The following is a 15,224-nucleotide window of genomic DNA, read 5'->3' on the forward strand; positions in this document are numbered from 1 at the left end:
TTGAATTTAAATTACTGTGTAAAATACTTTTTTTTTTCAAAATGTAAAGGCAGTTTCGAATTAAAAGTCTGAATTTCATTAATGGGACCAACATTGTTCTTCGAATGACGAATTATCCATATTTTGAATTAAACAATTTAAATAACATGCAAAACCGTACCTCATGTTTCCGGGAACGAGAGCTGCTTCGAATTATCGAGGTTCTACTGTATTATACTTTAATGTATATGACTGATTAAAGTGCTCCAACGAGGGCGTAAACTATGTAAAAAAACAAAAATCTCTCATGAGCTACATGCCCTAGTATTAGTTCACAATTCCTTCACCAAATGCAAGTTTACACACGTATCCTGTCTCTCAGAGGTTGGCTAGCAACATGACCTAATTGTTAGTTAGAATTTTGTCTATTAGTGAGCCTCTCATCTTTCACTAGTTACCTTTTGAATCTTTGTCAGTGTATCAATTATGTTTGATTGTCCCATTTCAGTTCATATACAGATGAACATCAGTTGTACGTTTTGAAAGGGAGACGGCTAAAATAATGTACAATAGAACCTTGATTATACGTTCCCAGAAACTACATTTTCCCATATTATTTGTTCAAATTACGTGGTCCCGTGAGCATTCTAATTAAATCACATTGTAAAAATCCCACATTATCCATTCCTCAAAGAAACGATTTGCTGGATCAACCATCCAGAAATTTCAATCGCATCAATGCTAAATCCTCAATCAAGCGTTTTTCAAGAAACTGTATCTTACGAAAGGACGGCTACAGCATACTTATGGATCTTGGTGTTAACATCCCGTCATTGTGATAATTAGAGCAAGTACTGTACTAGAAAAGCAATCGGAGGTGAACTTGCATACGGGACCATCTTAGCATCACATTCGGGTGGTATTGTTTAGGAAATCCTCGGAAATCATAAAGCAGAGAGTGGCTTCAACAATTGAAAGGAGACAGAGCGCATTTCAACAGCTCTACTTGAAGACGAAACAAGTTTTGCCAAATGTCCGTATTTGTAAAACATCTACGTTATGTCCAGGGTTAGATTTTTTTTTTTTTCGATTGTATCGCCGAACAGGTTCTCGATACACTTCCCTCAGGGGAGTGTATAGTCACTGGGCTTTCTGGCAGAAATCAAAACTGCTCCTCCTTAACACAAATGTAGTATTTTAATATTGTCGAATAATTTTGTTATCGAGACCAGAACAGATGTTGCATCTTCCATACATAAAGCCATGGGAGGTTTTGGGATTGCCTATTACTGTTTTGGTTCTAATATAAGACTGCGAATTTTACGTTTTTATACTCAAATATTATAAAAACCACAGTCGTTTTATTTGTACATGTTACATTTTAAAAGTTTGTATCATTTCCCACTCGTACTGACTTGTACAGCAAGCGTGCTTTCCAGTTGAGCTCAAGGTCATGAATAACCAATTTCTGAAATTTTAATGATGTTTTTCCCTCTTTCCAATTCGATTGTGATTAGTTTCGGGCAGAATTGAATATAATACATTTGAGAACTTTTGGGACTCGATACGTTCGAAACCATATTCTCGAGTTCAACATAACCTTTAAAAGTCAATGTAGGTCTAATTTACATGGTACAAGATTTCCAGAAACTGACTACGAACAGTATACTGATGACCAGATTACAATGGAAGATTTAAAAAAGGGATTTCATCATCCGGATGGGCACTTTTGTATCTAATGTGCTTTACTTTATCAGATTAGAGAATTAAAAACGACTTGTGGTCGATTGTTGTTTGGCTTGGCAGTATTAGATTTTTTGAAGAGTTTGGCTGGTGAAAGTTGCTGAACTGAAATAAATTTTCACGGGAAACTGACGAAGTTTCCCCGGTAAAACTGAATGTGAAATTTCGAGATTTTTAACTCGTGTACTGGAAATTGTTTGAAGTCGGCCCTGCGGTCTAACTTACCTGCCTCTCACCCGGAGGGCCCGGATTCGATTCCTGGCCAGATCAGGCATTTTTACCTGGATATGAGGGCTGGTTCCAGGTCCACTCAGCCTACGAATACCTTAAATTGAGGAGCTATCTAATGGTGAGATGGCGACCCTAGTCTAGACAGCCAGGAATAACATCTGAGAGGATTTGTTACACTGACCATGCATCACCTCGTAATCTGCAGGTCTTCGGACTGAGCAACAGTTGCTTGGTAGGCAAAGGCCCATTGTGGCTGTAGTTTGGTTTGGTGTAGGAGTGTTTGTATTATTATTATTATTATTATTATTATTATTATTATTATTATTATTATTATTATTATTATTATTATTATTATTATTATTATACATATTTCATTTGTGTGAAGTTTAGCCGAATTGTTGATGGTTCATTCGTTCCTGGATTTTCTGTTTTCCCGTGTTGTGCGTTTTCTTCACATGGTCCCACCACAAATGGAGAATTAAGGTTCCATTGTATACAGTAAATGAGAAAACGTGAAAGTGAATTTTCTTTTGGAACTGAAACTGTGTTATTACATTATTGCTCAAACTACTGTATAAGAAAGCCAAAAATGAAACAAACGCACACACTACAATAATTAAAGTACAGTACTGTGCTTACGTATAGGCAGAGTATCAGTGCTTTACAGTGTTTTTTTTTTTTTTTTTTTTTTTTTTTTAATAAAAATCTTTGCTTCTTTAATTTTCGCAAACCGGGCGAGTTGGCCGTGCGCGTAGAGGCGCGCCGCTGTGAGCTTGCATCCGGGAGATAGTAGGTTCGAATCCCACTATCGACAGCCCTGAAAATGGTTTTCCGTGGTTTCCCATTCTCACACCAGGCAAATGCTGGGGCTGTACCTTAATTAAGGCCACGGCCGCTTCCTTCTAACTCCTAGACCTTTCCTATCCCATCGTCGCCATAAGACCTATCTGTGTCGGTGTGACGTAAAGCCCATAGCAAAAAAAAAATAATAATAATTTTCGCAAACAATTATACACTCTTATACTTTCAATACGGATTCGCAATGATTTTCATTACTTGTAATTACACACTAGTCGGTTATATACATGTGTGTAGCAATAATGCATTCCATAAATACACAAAGCATCAGCATCTACTGTCACCTCACTTACAAACGCATTGCTGGCAGAAACCCTTTTGTCCACAGGTAGTGTCAAAATGGTTATATCCAAAGAGAACGCTTATTGAATTCGATGGTGTCAATTTTCTCTCTGTGATCTTCATATTCTTAGTACTACAGTATATAATGTATAAATGGAGTAAGTAAATGAATATGTTTCGTTCATGGGGACCAGACAAATGTGATGTATTAGTGAGAGAATATATAACCGAAAAGCGTATAATTGGCCTAAATATTAATGGACCAAGTTCGATGTCTAAAACATTTAGTGTATAACTGTGAAAAACATAATGTAAATAACATATAAATGAGGGTCAACTGTAATTGTATTCAAGTTTCATCTGCAAGTTGTCATTTGTACATACCTTTTCATAACAAACAGTTTATATGTCATGTTTGGATTTTAGAAACTTGTTTTATTTTAATATAACATTGATTTACCAAGGAGATTAAGGGAAGGAAAATCCTGATAGAAAATGAAAGGCAGAAGGAGCTCTGTAAGGAGCAGAGAAACAAATCTTTCTAGGGGAGACTACCCCAAATAATAAATATTCTCAGGCTATCAGTCATGTTGCAGTCACTGTTCACTGAAGTGAGCTAAATGCACTACTCCATGTGGTATCCAATCCACTGTCGCTGTCAGCAGACTAACAGTTTCAGGAGAGTCCACACCAGCATGCTAAAAAATCAATGCATTCTGAAAACACTGGGACAAAGACAGTGAAGCTTCTTCCCAAAATTTAATGCCAAGTCACTGCTCAAGCTGAAACATCTGACAGACACACTAGCAAGGTAAAAATTTCATTGTTCCGTATTGAAAAGTATCACAGTTAAAATTGAAATAAGAAATAAAGAGGTTCAACCTATTCAATACAAAAGAATAAGAAATGCAGTGATTACATTCTTATTTAATAATAAGTAGAAGTGGTACCGGTTTCGACCCTAGTCCAGGTCATCATCAGCCGATTATTGTTTTAGGAAGTCTATATCTTTTCCTAATATAGCAATCTTGATCTTAAGGCCCATGTAAGAGAAGGCTTTTTGTTTAGCTTGGTTAGCTTGTGCATTTAAAGATAAAAATTTCATTGTTCCGTATTGAAAAGTATCACAGTTAAAATTGAAATAATAAATAAAGAGGTTCAACCTATTCAATATTGTATTGAATAGGTTGAAGCTCTTTATTTATTATTTCAATATTGTATTGAATAGGTTAAGCTCTTTCTTTATTATTTCAATTGTATTGAATAGGTTGAAGCTCTTTATTTATTATTTCAATTTTAACTGTGATACTTTTCAATACGGAACAATGAAATTTTTATCTTTAAATGCACAAGCTAACCAAAAAGCCTTCTCGTACATGGGCCTTAAGATCAAGATCGCTAAATTAAGAAAAGATATAGACTTCCTAAAACAATAATCGGCTGATGATGACCTGGACTAGGGTCGAAACCGGTACCACTTCTACTTATTATTAAATAAGAATGTAATCACTGCATTTCTTATTCTTTTGTATTGAATAGGTTGAACCTCTTTATTTATTATTTCAATTTTAACTGTGACACTAGCAAGGCACATTTTACAGATAGCAGTACCATAAACCAGGTTCACTGACGATCACACCTCCAAGTTGTAAGGTTACAGAGTCCTCAAAGGAAAAGTGGGCATGCGAGTAATGCAAAACGTATCCCACTTAGGTACAGGTTTTGTAGTCAGCCACTAGATGCTCGACTTGGTCATTAGCATTATCTCCCTAAGTAATAGAGTTTCCATCCTTTCTCTGTCAAGTGCATTAACAAGAGCTGCAGTTAAGTTACTGTGTATGCCCCAATCAACCAGGACAACAAAATTGGTCAAATTCTGGGGGAAAGATCTGGAGAATATTCTCTCTAAAATCCCAGAGAGGTTTACTACCATACTGCTAGACAACTTCATTGCCCAGCTGGGAAGGGAGAAAAAGTACAGAAACACTGTGGGCAACTATCTGGTTCACGAATAAGTTATCCGCAATGGAGAACAGTTGGTGGAACTGTGCAGGACTTTCGACTTGGTCATGAAGTCTGCAGCCGTCAGACACCTACCATAGAAACAGAAGACCTGGATCTGTCCCAACACCAACCAGGGCAAGTTCCAGTCCGAGCATGTGGCTGTCTTGAGGAAGTCCCACAGAGAAATACTAAATGTAAAGGTACCAAGTGGCTTTACCCTGGATTTATACAACTACCTCTCAAAAATTAAACTGAAACTCTTTTCCAGAAACACCAGATAGCACAAAGCCTTCAGGACAGTGAACTTTAACACAGAGTGATCTAAGTGCAAGGTTTAAAAATGCAGAGCTGAATAATTGGGACCAACTGAAATAGGCCCTAGTCAAGACAGCCATTGAACTCATGTATGGTGGACTGAAGACAGTAACTACACAATGATAGAACTCACAGAAGACCAGCAAAAACAAGAGGAAATTCTTGCAACAGGAGAAGCTTACAGCCAAGATAATCTCAAGAATCAAATGAATCTTCCTCACAACCAACTAAACTAGATTGAAGAGAGCTTCACTAAAAACAATTCCAAGAGACTTTTTCAAAAATTTCAAGCAAATACACTCCACCAAGCCCTCACATAAGAGACTCACAGGACAAGCTGGTGAACAACAACAACAACAACAACCAACCATATCTTAACCGAGGCTTCAAGAACCAGCTCAACTGCAATCCACCCTGTGAAGAGTTTGAGTACAAACAAATGACTCTAAACTTGGAAGTGGAAGAAGTTATTCAAATAATCCAGCTACTGAAGAACAACTAGACAGAGAGACAGAGAGAGGACTCGCATTGTGAACAAACTCACTGACATCATTCAGAGCATATGGGAACAGAGAAGTTGGCACTCGATTGGACCTCGGCTTTGATCCATACCCTTCACAAGAAATGAGGTCGTACAGACATGAACAACTACCAAGGAAACTCTCTCCTATCAATAACGTACAAGGTCCTGCCTAAGACCTTACTATCAAGGACAGAGAGTCATCTGGGGGAATACCAATTTAGGAAGAGCAAATCCTCAACCTCAAAACAGTACTGAACTACTTCAAAATTGGAAACTGCAAGGTGGTAGCCACCTTTGTTGACTTTAGGAAGGCATACAGATCCAAGGACAGACAAACTGTTAGAAGAAAAATTCTCATGGAACTAGGCCTAGACAAAAACTCATTTTACAAACTCTGACTGACACATGCTCCAAAATTAAATTCAGGGAAAAGCTCCAAGATCAAAACAGGAGACATACAAGCTGATGGACTTTCTCCACTCCTTTTCAACTATGTCCTTGAAAAATTTGTGAGAGAATGGTACAAGGAGCTGGTCAACTTAAGTGCCCAGAGTGGCATCTGCCTAGGACACAAGAGGAAAGGCTGACAGTAGATTGCCTGGCCTTTACAGATGATATGGCACTGATCGCAAAATCTCTGGAAAAAGCAGCAATCCAAGTCAGCTGTCTCAGAAGGCAGGTACTAAAGAGGACTCCGACTGTCGCGGGAGAAAAGTGAATACTTTATCAACATCAAAGAGGGTAATGAAGGGATCTCGCCTGAACTGGGTAAAATCAAGTGAGTTGAGAAATATAAGTACTGTATCTTAGTGACTGGATTGAACCCAACTTGTCAGAGAAAGCCTACCTCTCTATGAGAGTTAACAATCTGGAACTGGCCTATCTACTGACTCGGAACAAGCAACGCCTGTCACTCAACTGTCATCCGCCTGGAAGTTCTGTATGCCATCGAGTATCTGTTGCTAAACAGAAGAGGCTACATTAAAAACCTAGACCTAGGTTGGTAGCTGCAGTCGCTCAAGTGCAGCCAGTATCCAGTATTCAGGAGATGGTGGGTTCAAACCTCACTGTCAGCAGCTCTGACAATGGTTTCCCATTTTCACACCAGGTAAATACTGGAGCTGTACCCTAATCAAGGCCACGGCTGCTTCCTTCCCATTCCTAGCCCTTTCTTGTCCCGTCATCACCATAAACCAAACCCCATGGGCACTTATGCCCTTGAAAGGGCTTTGGCCTGCCCAACGACCGCTGCTCAGCCCGAAGGCCTGCAGATTACGGGGGCCATGTAGTCAGCATGACGCATCCTCTCAGTCGTTATTCTGGGCTTTCAAGACCGCGGCCGCCATCTCACCGTCAGATAGCTCCTTAATGCCAATCACGTAGGCTGAGTGGACCTCGAACTAGCCCTTAGGTTGAGAGAAAAATTCCTGACCTGGCCGGGAATTGAAACCGGGGCCTCCGGGTGAGAGGCATGCACGCTACTCCTACACCATGGGGCCGGCTGTCATCACCATAAGACCTGTCTAAAAAAATAAAAAATAAAAACTAGAAGTCAGGGAGAGAAGAACTTTAAGAAAGATTCCAAGCCTAGTTCTAGAAGATGGAGAATACTGGAGATGTCCCAGTTCAGACCTCTACTCCCAGATATTTTCTGACTATGCTTGGAAAATGAGAGTAGCTATCTCTGGTCATGTGATAGATGGTCTGACCAACTGTCCGTTCACCTTCTGGCGAAACAAGAAAGTCAGACAGATTCTGAAGGAAGTCCACCAAGCCATGCATTCAGGGTCACGCAGCTGTGAACTTGCCTTTGGAAGATAGTGGGTTCAAACCCCACTGTCGACATCCCTGAAGATGGTTTTCAGTGGTTTACCATTTTCACACCAGGTAAATACTGGGGCTCTACCTTAATTCAGGCCACGGCTGTTTCCTTCCTACTCTTAGCCCTTTCCTGTCCCTTCCTTCCTTCTTTCCTCCCTAAATAATTTGTAGAAAACCTCACCCACACAAGTATAAAATAATACAAACATAGAATAAATGGAGGAAGAAGAGGAGAAAGACATAATCAGTCATTTCATTCTGCTCATCATTATTCAACCACTCTTCAGTGTCTTTTTTAAGTAATATCCTTGATAACCGTAGACTGCTTGCAAGATTTCATCTCTAACACCCACATAATACTGTGCAGGTACTACCACCATTGTGTTGTGCACAATCATCAATCATAACCTCATAATTTCTCTTAGATATACATTTATGCGCTCAGTATAGTTCAGTATTAATGGAAAATATTTCATGAATTACAAGATATTAGAACCATTCCGTATTGACGGTTTTCACTTTACAGAGTAAATCTAACACATTTTTTTAGCTTCAATTATGTAAAAAACTTAACCTTTTTTCACTGAAGATGGCTCAAACGAGTTGAAACATGTTTGACTATTATTACTCCATCTAATGATAGAGATGTGTATGTATTGAATAGGAGAACATATTAAATTTCCTCTGTAAAGTCTTTCAATAATTGTAAGAAAAGTAGTATAAAATACTCGCAGATTAGCCTCAGAAAATATGGAACCTTGGTTAATCGAGGCTCAGATAATTGGGGTTCTACTGTGCTTGAGAATTTATCTGGCAAATATTCCTGTATCCATTGTTTGAACATGATTTTTCCACCTTGCTTGATACCATGAATATATTGTACCGCTGATTCAGTTTTGAGTTTCTTCAAATATATCCTGCTGTTCTTCTCATGTATTTCATCTCAGTGGTAATCTTGAGGATGCTAGCCACACCAAATGTTCTTAGGATCAATACCGATAGCAACAGGCCACACTATCCAACTGGAATCGACCAACAAAAGGAACTCCAGCACAGACTTTGCATCTTGGCCTGTCTGGAAGACATTAGGATAAGACTGGAATGCATAGAACTGAGGCTACACTCAAAAGATAGGGTTATACAGTATACAGATTGCTAACTGTGACTGTGATGCAGTTCAAAATCTTGAGCATCTCTTTCACTGTCCAAACTGCCCTGTGGAAACTCCACTGGAAGACTTCATTACAGTCAGTGACAAAGCTATTTTGGCTACTTCATACTGGGGCGCTTTCAGCATTGGAGGATATGTGGATGCGATCATCATCAGTAACCTTGGTAAGGTTTAAATCTTCCTGAACTTAGTAACTGTACACTATTGTATCATAAGTAATTTAGAATAAGCAGTAGCGATTCTTGGAAATAGAAGGCAACACAAATTTGCTCTGGCCAAAATAGTTTTTCATTACTTCATATTCAGAAAATAGGTCTGAAAGACTCTCATAAACAGTAGTACTTGTTGTGCAGACCCTTCTGTCGCAAGCATTGCCCATAAGCACACATATTACCTTCAGCCCTCCGAAATGGATTGGAAATGTGCTGTTATCCTTAGTTTTGTGATTCATTTGCTAATGCAAAATAAAATAAACAGTTTTAAAATAGAATTAAAATGTTGAAATTGCAGCAGGTGACAAGTTATATAGTATGTTGAGTTATCAAGTATCCACTATAATAATTTATTTTTAAATAATACTTGCTAGATTTCATCTCTACCACCCACATAAACAACCTGGACATAAAGATGTAGTTTGCTTTCCAAAATAATGTACTTATGTATTTTACCTGTAAAGCCATACGCTAAATAAATAAGCTTGCATGTCTGGGTGTGTGGTAATGATGATAATGAGCAACAAGAAAGGAGAAATAGAGTGCCTTGGTGTTGTATTTATCTAATTTTTTACTGGTATTGTGCATTTAGTTTTGTGACTATTTATAAATAGCACCTTGGGAAAACTAATTATTAGTGACTTGGGTGTATACAACTACAAACATGCCTGGTTATGGCTTTTTATTGATGAAACATATTTTTTATACAATTACAATCAACATTTTGGCTCTTATTTTTTCAAACATTCACTATGTTTCAGCCTTCTAGTAAGTGGGTGAAAATCCTTGGACAGACACACAGGCCCAGATTTTCACATTTTATAAAAGTAGATTTTTCTTCAACCATGAACTTCAAGCTGGTTCTTTATTAATAAATTTGGAATATTAGATGATTTGGTATTGCTGTTTGTTACATTCATAAGCTGTGAATTGTTTCTAAACTGTAAACTTATGCTCTCCTAGTATATTACACAAGTACTGTTGTTCACATGGAATATTTTGCCCAGTGAGAAAGGAGTAGAATTCCTTGTACCCCACTCTTCCATCTACATTTTTATCAGCATCATAGAAGGCCTCCTTCACTAAATTTTTTGGCAGATGTGGAAATAGCTGTTGATGAACTTGTTCCAGATCCTCAAAAGTCAGATAGCCCTTCCCTGAAATTGAAAATTGATTACTCTCTCATAACTCTTTTTACAGAAGAATGAAGTCTTAAGAAAGTTTTTTTTAGTAAATTCATATAAAAGAAAGCCAATAATATGACTTGGTATGTATGTTATTTACATAATTTTAAAGATGTAGGACATTTTTCTAATATGCAACAATGAAGCACTATTTTAAATGCAATTTTTATTGTTGAAATATTGGAAAACACTATGAAACAATTTTGCTTAATTTATATTCAATGATAAATATAGTTGCATAAATATTTTTTGTTCCATACATAGGGCACATCTTTTGACATAACAATGTCTCACTCTGCAGGCTAGCATGCATGAAAAATTGGCATTACAAAAATCAGTCTGTTTATTGCAGGCTGTTCCTGGTGAACTGTTAGTGATAGAACCCCTCTGCATGGGATTCTAGTGGTTTAAGAGCTCAAGTATGCACACTTAGTACACTTTGAAGTGCCATAACAAGAGAATGTGACATTTTAGCAAATACAAGCCTACAGTTTGTGAATAAATGATTATGAACTTTACCAACAAAAAAAAAAAAAAAAAAAAAAAGTGTTAAATAATCCTCCTTTTCAATAGAAAACAACCATCTATATTAGATGGGACAATATCTATACATGTTTCAGCCTATCTAAAGGCCATCTTCAATAGAAGCTCAAATATTACATTTATGCAAACAAGTAAAAACAATGATGAAGTGTGTGGAATTAAAATACAACGATCACGATTGACATATTAAAAACATGTTGAGGTAGAAAAATCCTCTCGTCTAAAAACTTGTTTGGTTGACATAAAACTTGCTAATCTTTTTAAAAATTGAACACTGTTGCACAGCGTAGTGAGATCATCAATAAAGGGAATAAGTGTGCATCATCTGTAATAGGAAAAAGAGAATGAATGGATGAAACAAAAAAAAAAAAAAAAAAAAAAATCGCATGAAAAAAGGCTCAATCAACTTACTCATTAAAAGGCTGTCATCTCAAATGGTACGACCTTGTCGGTCTCATGTCATTATTGACACTAAGCTTGTGTGTAGCTTACAGCGTGTCAGTGCTGATGTATTTGGGTGGGGAAGAGGAAGTAGGCGTAAGGTACGGGAGGGGGATATTGAGGTAAGGGCGGGTCTAGTTCTCAAACGTTGATGGTGAAATTCGTTTTTATTAACAAATTGTTGACAGATGAGCGGGGCAAAGGTTTCCAGTAAAACGTTTTTCTTCTTGTTGATTTCATTTAGGTTGTGTGAGGAATTGTTGTATTAATATTCTCAAATATACTGAGTACAGGACCTTTCTGTTCATAATGTAAAATCTTTAAATCCTGGTCAATTGTTGTGTATTTATGATTTTTTTCTCCGTACAATGTTTACTCATGGTTGAATAGTGGTTATACTTCAAGGCGTTACGATGTTCGGTGTACCTTATATTGAAACTACGGCCTGTTAGTCCTACGTACGTCGAAAAACAAGACTGGCACTTTAATTTGTATACCCCAGAGTTTGTAAATTTGCTGTTGCCATTGATAGTATGGGAATTGAAAACTATTTTAGCATTGGTGTGAGTGGTCATGAAAGCTATTTTTAACTTGTGCTTTTTTAAAATATTAGAAATTGGATATATGTTATTATTATTGAAGGTAAATGTGATAAACTTCTCTTTAGGGGGAGGTTCTTTCTCCAAAGTGGTCTTGGGTTTACTTCTACAGCTTTTAATACCATGATTTTCAGAGCACTTACTGTTCCTTTATCTTGTAAGAACTTTAAGAAAGAAATCAACACCATTTATACAATAGCTGAATGTAATGGTTTCAATAAAGCCTTTGTGAACAAAATTCTTAGTAAATTTAGAAGTCCCCGGTAGGTATCAGTCTGTATTTGCACAGGCTAATCTCAAGAATCACTTAACAGATTTTGATGTGGTTTTGATCATTGTACAGAGCATTTATTGAGGAAGGTGTAAGTGAATGAAACATTAATCTACAGCAAATGGGAGCTGAGCAGTGGCAATTTTAGTTACACAGTCAAAGATAAAAGGGCCATCCGAACACTTTTCTGGCTTATGCTGCCTAAAGTATGAACGATATAACCCATGTATGTGTGGAAAAGTTGTTGAGCATAAAAGCTCTATAAAAAAAGTCCATGGTGGTATGTATGTACACAACTGTTAAAAAGTAGCCCTCGATAGGCATTTTTATGTTATACACTGATGAGCACTTGAATTAGAGATACTTGGCTAATAGCATGTAGCATCCTCCTTTGCCCTCATGGTGGTGGTGAAGTGTCATGGCATGGACTCCACAACTCACCAAAAGTGTTGGGAGTTATAGTGATCCATGACTGCTGCACAGTCTCCCATAATGCATGGAGATTGGTCGGGCATATTGCTCTTGACAGCATTCTAGCTCTGCTCAACATGATTGAAGTGAGGCGATGTTCAAGGCCAAGCAATAATCCTCATGATCATGGAGTGTTAAACAAACCAATCGGCTCCAATTTGAGAGGGAAAGGCCGTTGCATATTCTTGCTGTACTGGTCTCTGGCAAAGAGCTGGAGGCAAACAAATGAGTAGACAAGTTCCGATAGCAGGTTCCTCTATCGTTCACCGATAAGGGACGTTGGTAGCAGATTTACTAGGGGTCCCTCTATCCTCCATGAACAGTCCCTGTACAAGGATACCACCACCAGCCTGAACTGCACACAGCTGTGAAGAGAGAGTTGTTGCCTTAGGCGATTGGTGGCAAACTTGTATCCTGCCATTGGCATGTGCCAACTGGTACCTTGATTCATCTGTCCAGACAACCCTTCTCTATGCTTCCAGAGACCAACTTTGGTATTCCTTTGCCCGTCTTGGTCTTTATACCTTGTAAATTACGGTGATCAGAGGTACCCTAATGTGAAGGTGGCTATTATACCCTGTTTCAAGGGGATTGTTCTGAATGATACATGCATTGAGAGGTTCCTTATCCCACTATTACTGTAAGCATATCTTTCAGGTACAGTGTCTAATGAAAGTATTCCCTCTCAAGGAATAATATTTAAATCTTTCCTGGTATGACAAATATTGTGAGTGCTGTGCTTTTGTTGTTGACCGAACAGACGGAAGGTGATACTTTTAAATAACCGGTAACAGTTCAAGTTACAACAACTCTCTGACCAACAGAATAGACATTCTAATGAAACACTATTGGCTCTTGAAACTGTTTTGAAAGATTAATACAGTATTATTAATAATCTTGACCATAATGGCCAGTATTGGGTCCTTATTGACTTAATCACAGTAAATAGAGAGATGGGTAATCTGCCTAGACAATACCATGTATTAAAATTTATTTACATTTCACATTTACATTATATTTAGTACATGTTTCGAGAATATATTCATTCTCTTCTTCAGCTAAATAGGTTACTATTTGTATATTAAAATAAGACCTAATGAAACAGGAGTGCCCCCGCTAAGAAAACTAAAACTGTGACATGTACAATATGACATACTAGAACTGATGAATAATGGCATGGAAGTAAATTCCATCTTGTCATCTCATATAAACACATGTGTGTTTCATTAGGTCTTATTGTAATATACAAATATTAACCTATTTAGCTGAAGAAGAGAATGAACATATTCTCGAAACATGTACTGTATATATTGTAAATGAGAAATAAAAATAAATTTGAATACATAGTATTGACTGGGCAGATTATCCATCTCTTAATATGGTATGTTATCAACTAATTGCATTACAGAATATGGCTGACTAGCTTGCTTCAGTGCAGTTTGGCAGGTGGAGGTGATTGTGATTATTGTTTTAAGAGGAAGTACAACTGGGCAACCATCCTCTATTAACATTGATCAGAGAGGAAATAGGAATAGATCCAATCCTTTGAGAAATGAAGGAATTGGTGAAAGAAAGGGAAGGAACATGAAGGGCATGAAAACGAAAAACTTGCTAGGCCTCGCAAACCTAAGACCGCAGAGGTTGGAAGAGAACGAGTTGAACGAGTTTGGGTAGGAAAGATGAAAGTGAGGAGCCTGACACAAGTAAAAGGAAGCAATGCCAGGACTCAACTAAGGGCCCCATGGTTGCCAAACCACGCTCCCAAGTTAAGAGCCCATGAGGCCCCTTTTAGTCGTCTCTTATGACAGACAGGGGATACCATGGATGTTATTCTACTGTCCCTCCCACTGGGAGAACAGGTGTAAGAATAGGAGAACCTTCCCAAATTCAAATCCATAGTTGATATAACAATTCAAAATGTATTTTAACAAGAATGGATGTTTACTTTAAACCAATTCTTCACATATCACATTTTATACAGACGTAGTTAATGTCAATTATGCTTAAATTTTAATAAATAGTGTTATTGGCTTTATGTCCCATTAACTACTTTTACGATTTTTGGAGACGCCACAGTGACGGAATTTAGTCCCAGAGGAGTTCTTTAACATGCCAGTAAATCTACCGACACTAGACTGATGTATTTGAGCACCTTCAAATACCACCGGACTGAGCCAGGATCGAACCTGCTAAGTTGAGGTCAGAAAGACAGCACCTCAACCGTCTGAGCCACTCCATCTGGTGCTTAATTTTAGTCATAGATTGAGAACATTGTGATTTTATTTTTTTTTTTTTTTTTTCTTTTGCCACATTAATATACTCCGTATTCAGATTTCTCTAAAATTTAGGTTAAATCTTGTGCTGTTACACCACTGAGGAGCATGGGGTAGTCTTGTTGAAAGTGATGTAATTAGTGGTACAGTTGCTCAAAAGCATGGAAAACTACTGTTTGACATCTCCTTGAGAAGATTTATTACCACTTTACTATTCATTCACTATCTGAAATATACAAAAATGAAAAATGAAAAGTAATGGTAGAGATTAATACATATTAAACTCACATTGATTATCAAGTG

The sequence above is a fragment of the Anabrus simplex genome, chromosome 9 (genome assembly GCF_040414725.1).
Source record: "Anabrus simplex isolate iqAnaSimp1 chromosome 9, ASM4041472v1, whole genome shotgun sequence".
Lineage (NCBI taxonomy): Eukaryota > Metazoa > Arthropoda > Insecta > Orthoptera > Tettigoniidae > Anabrus > Anabrus simplex.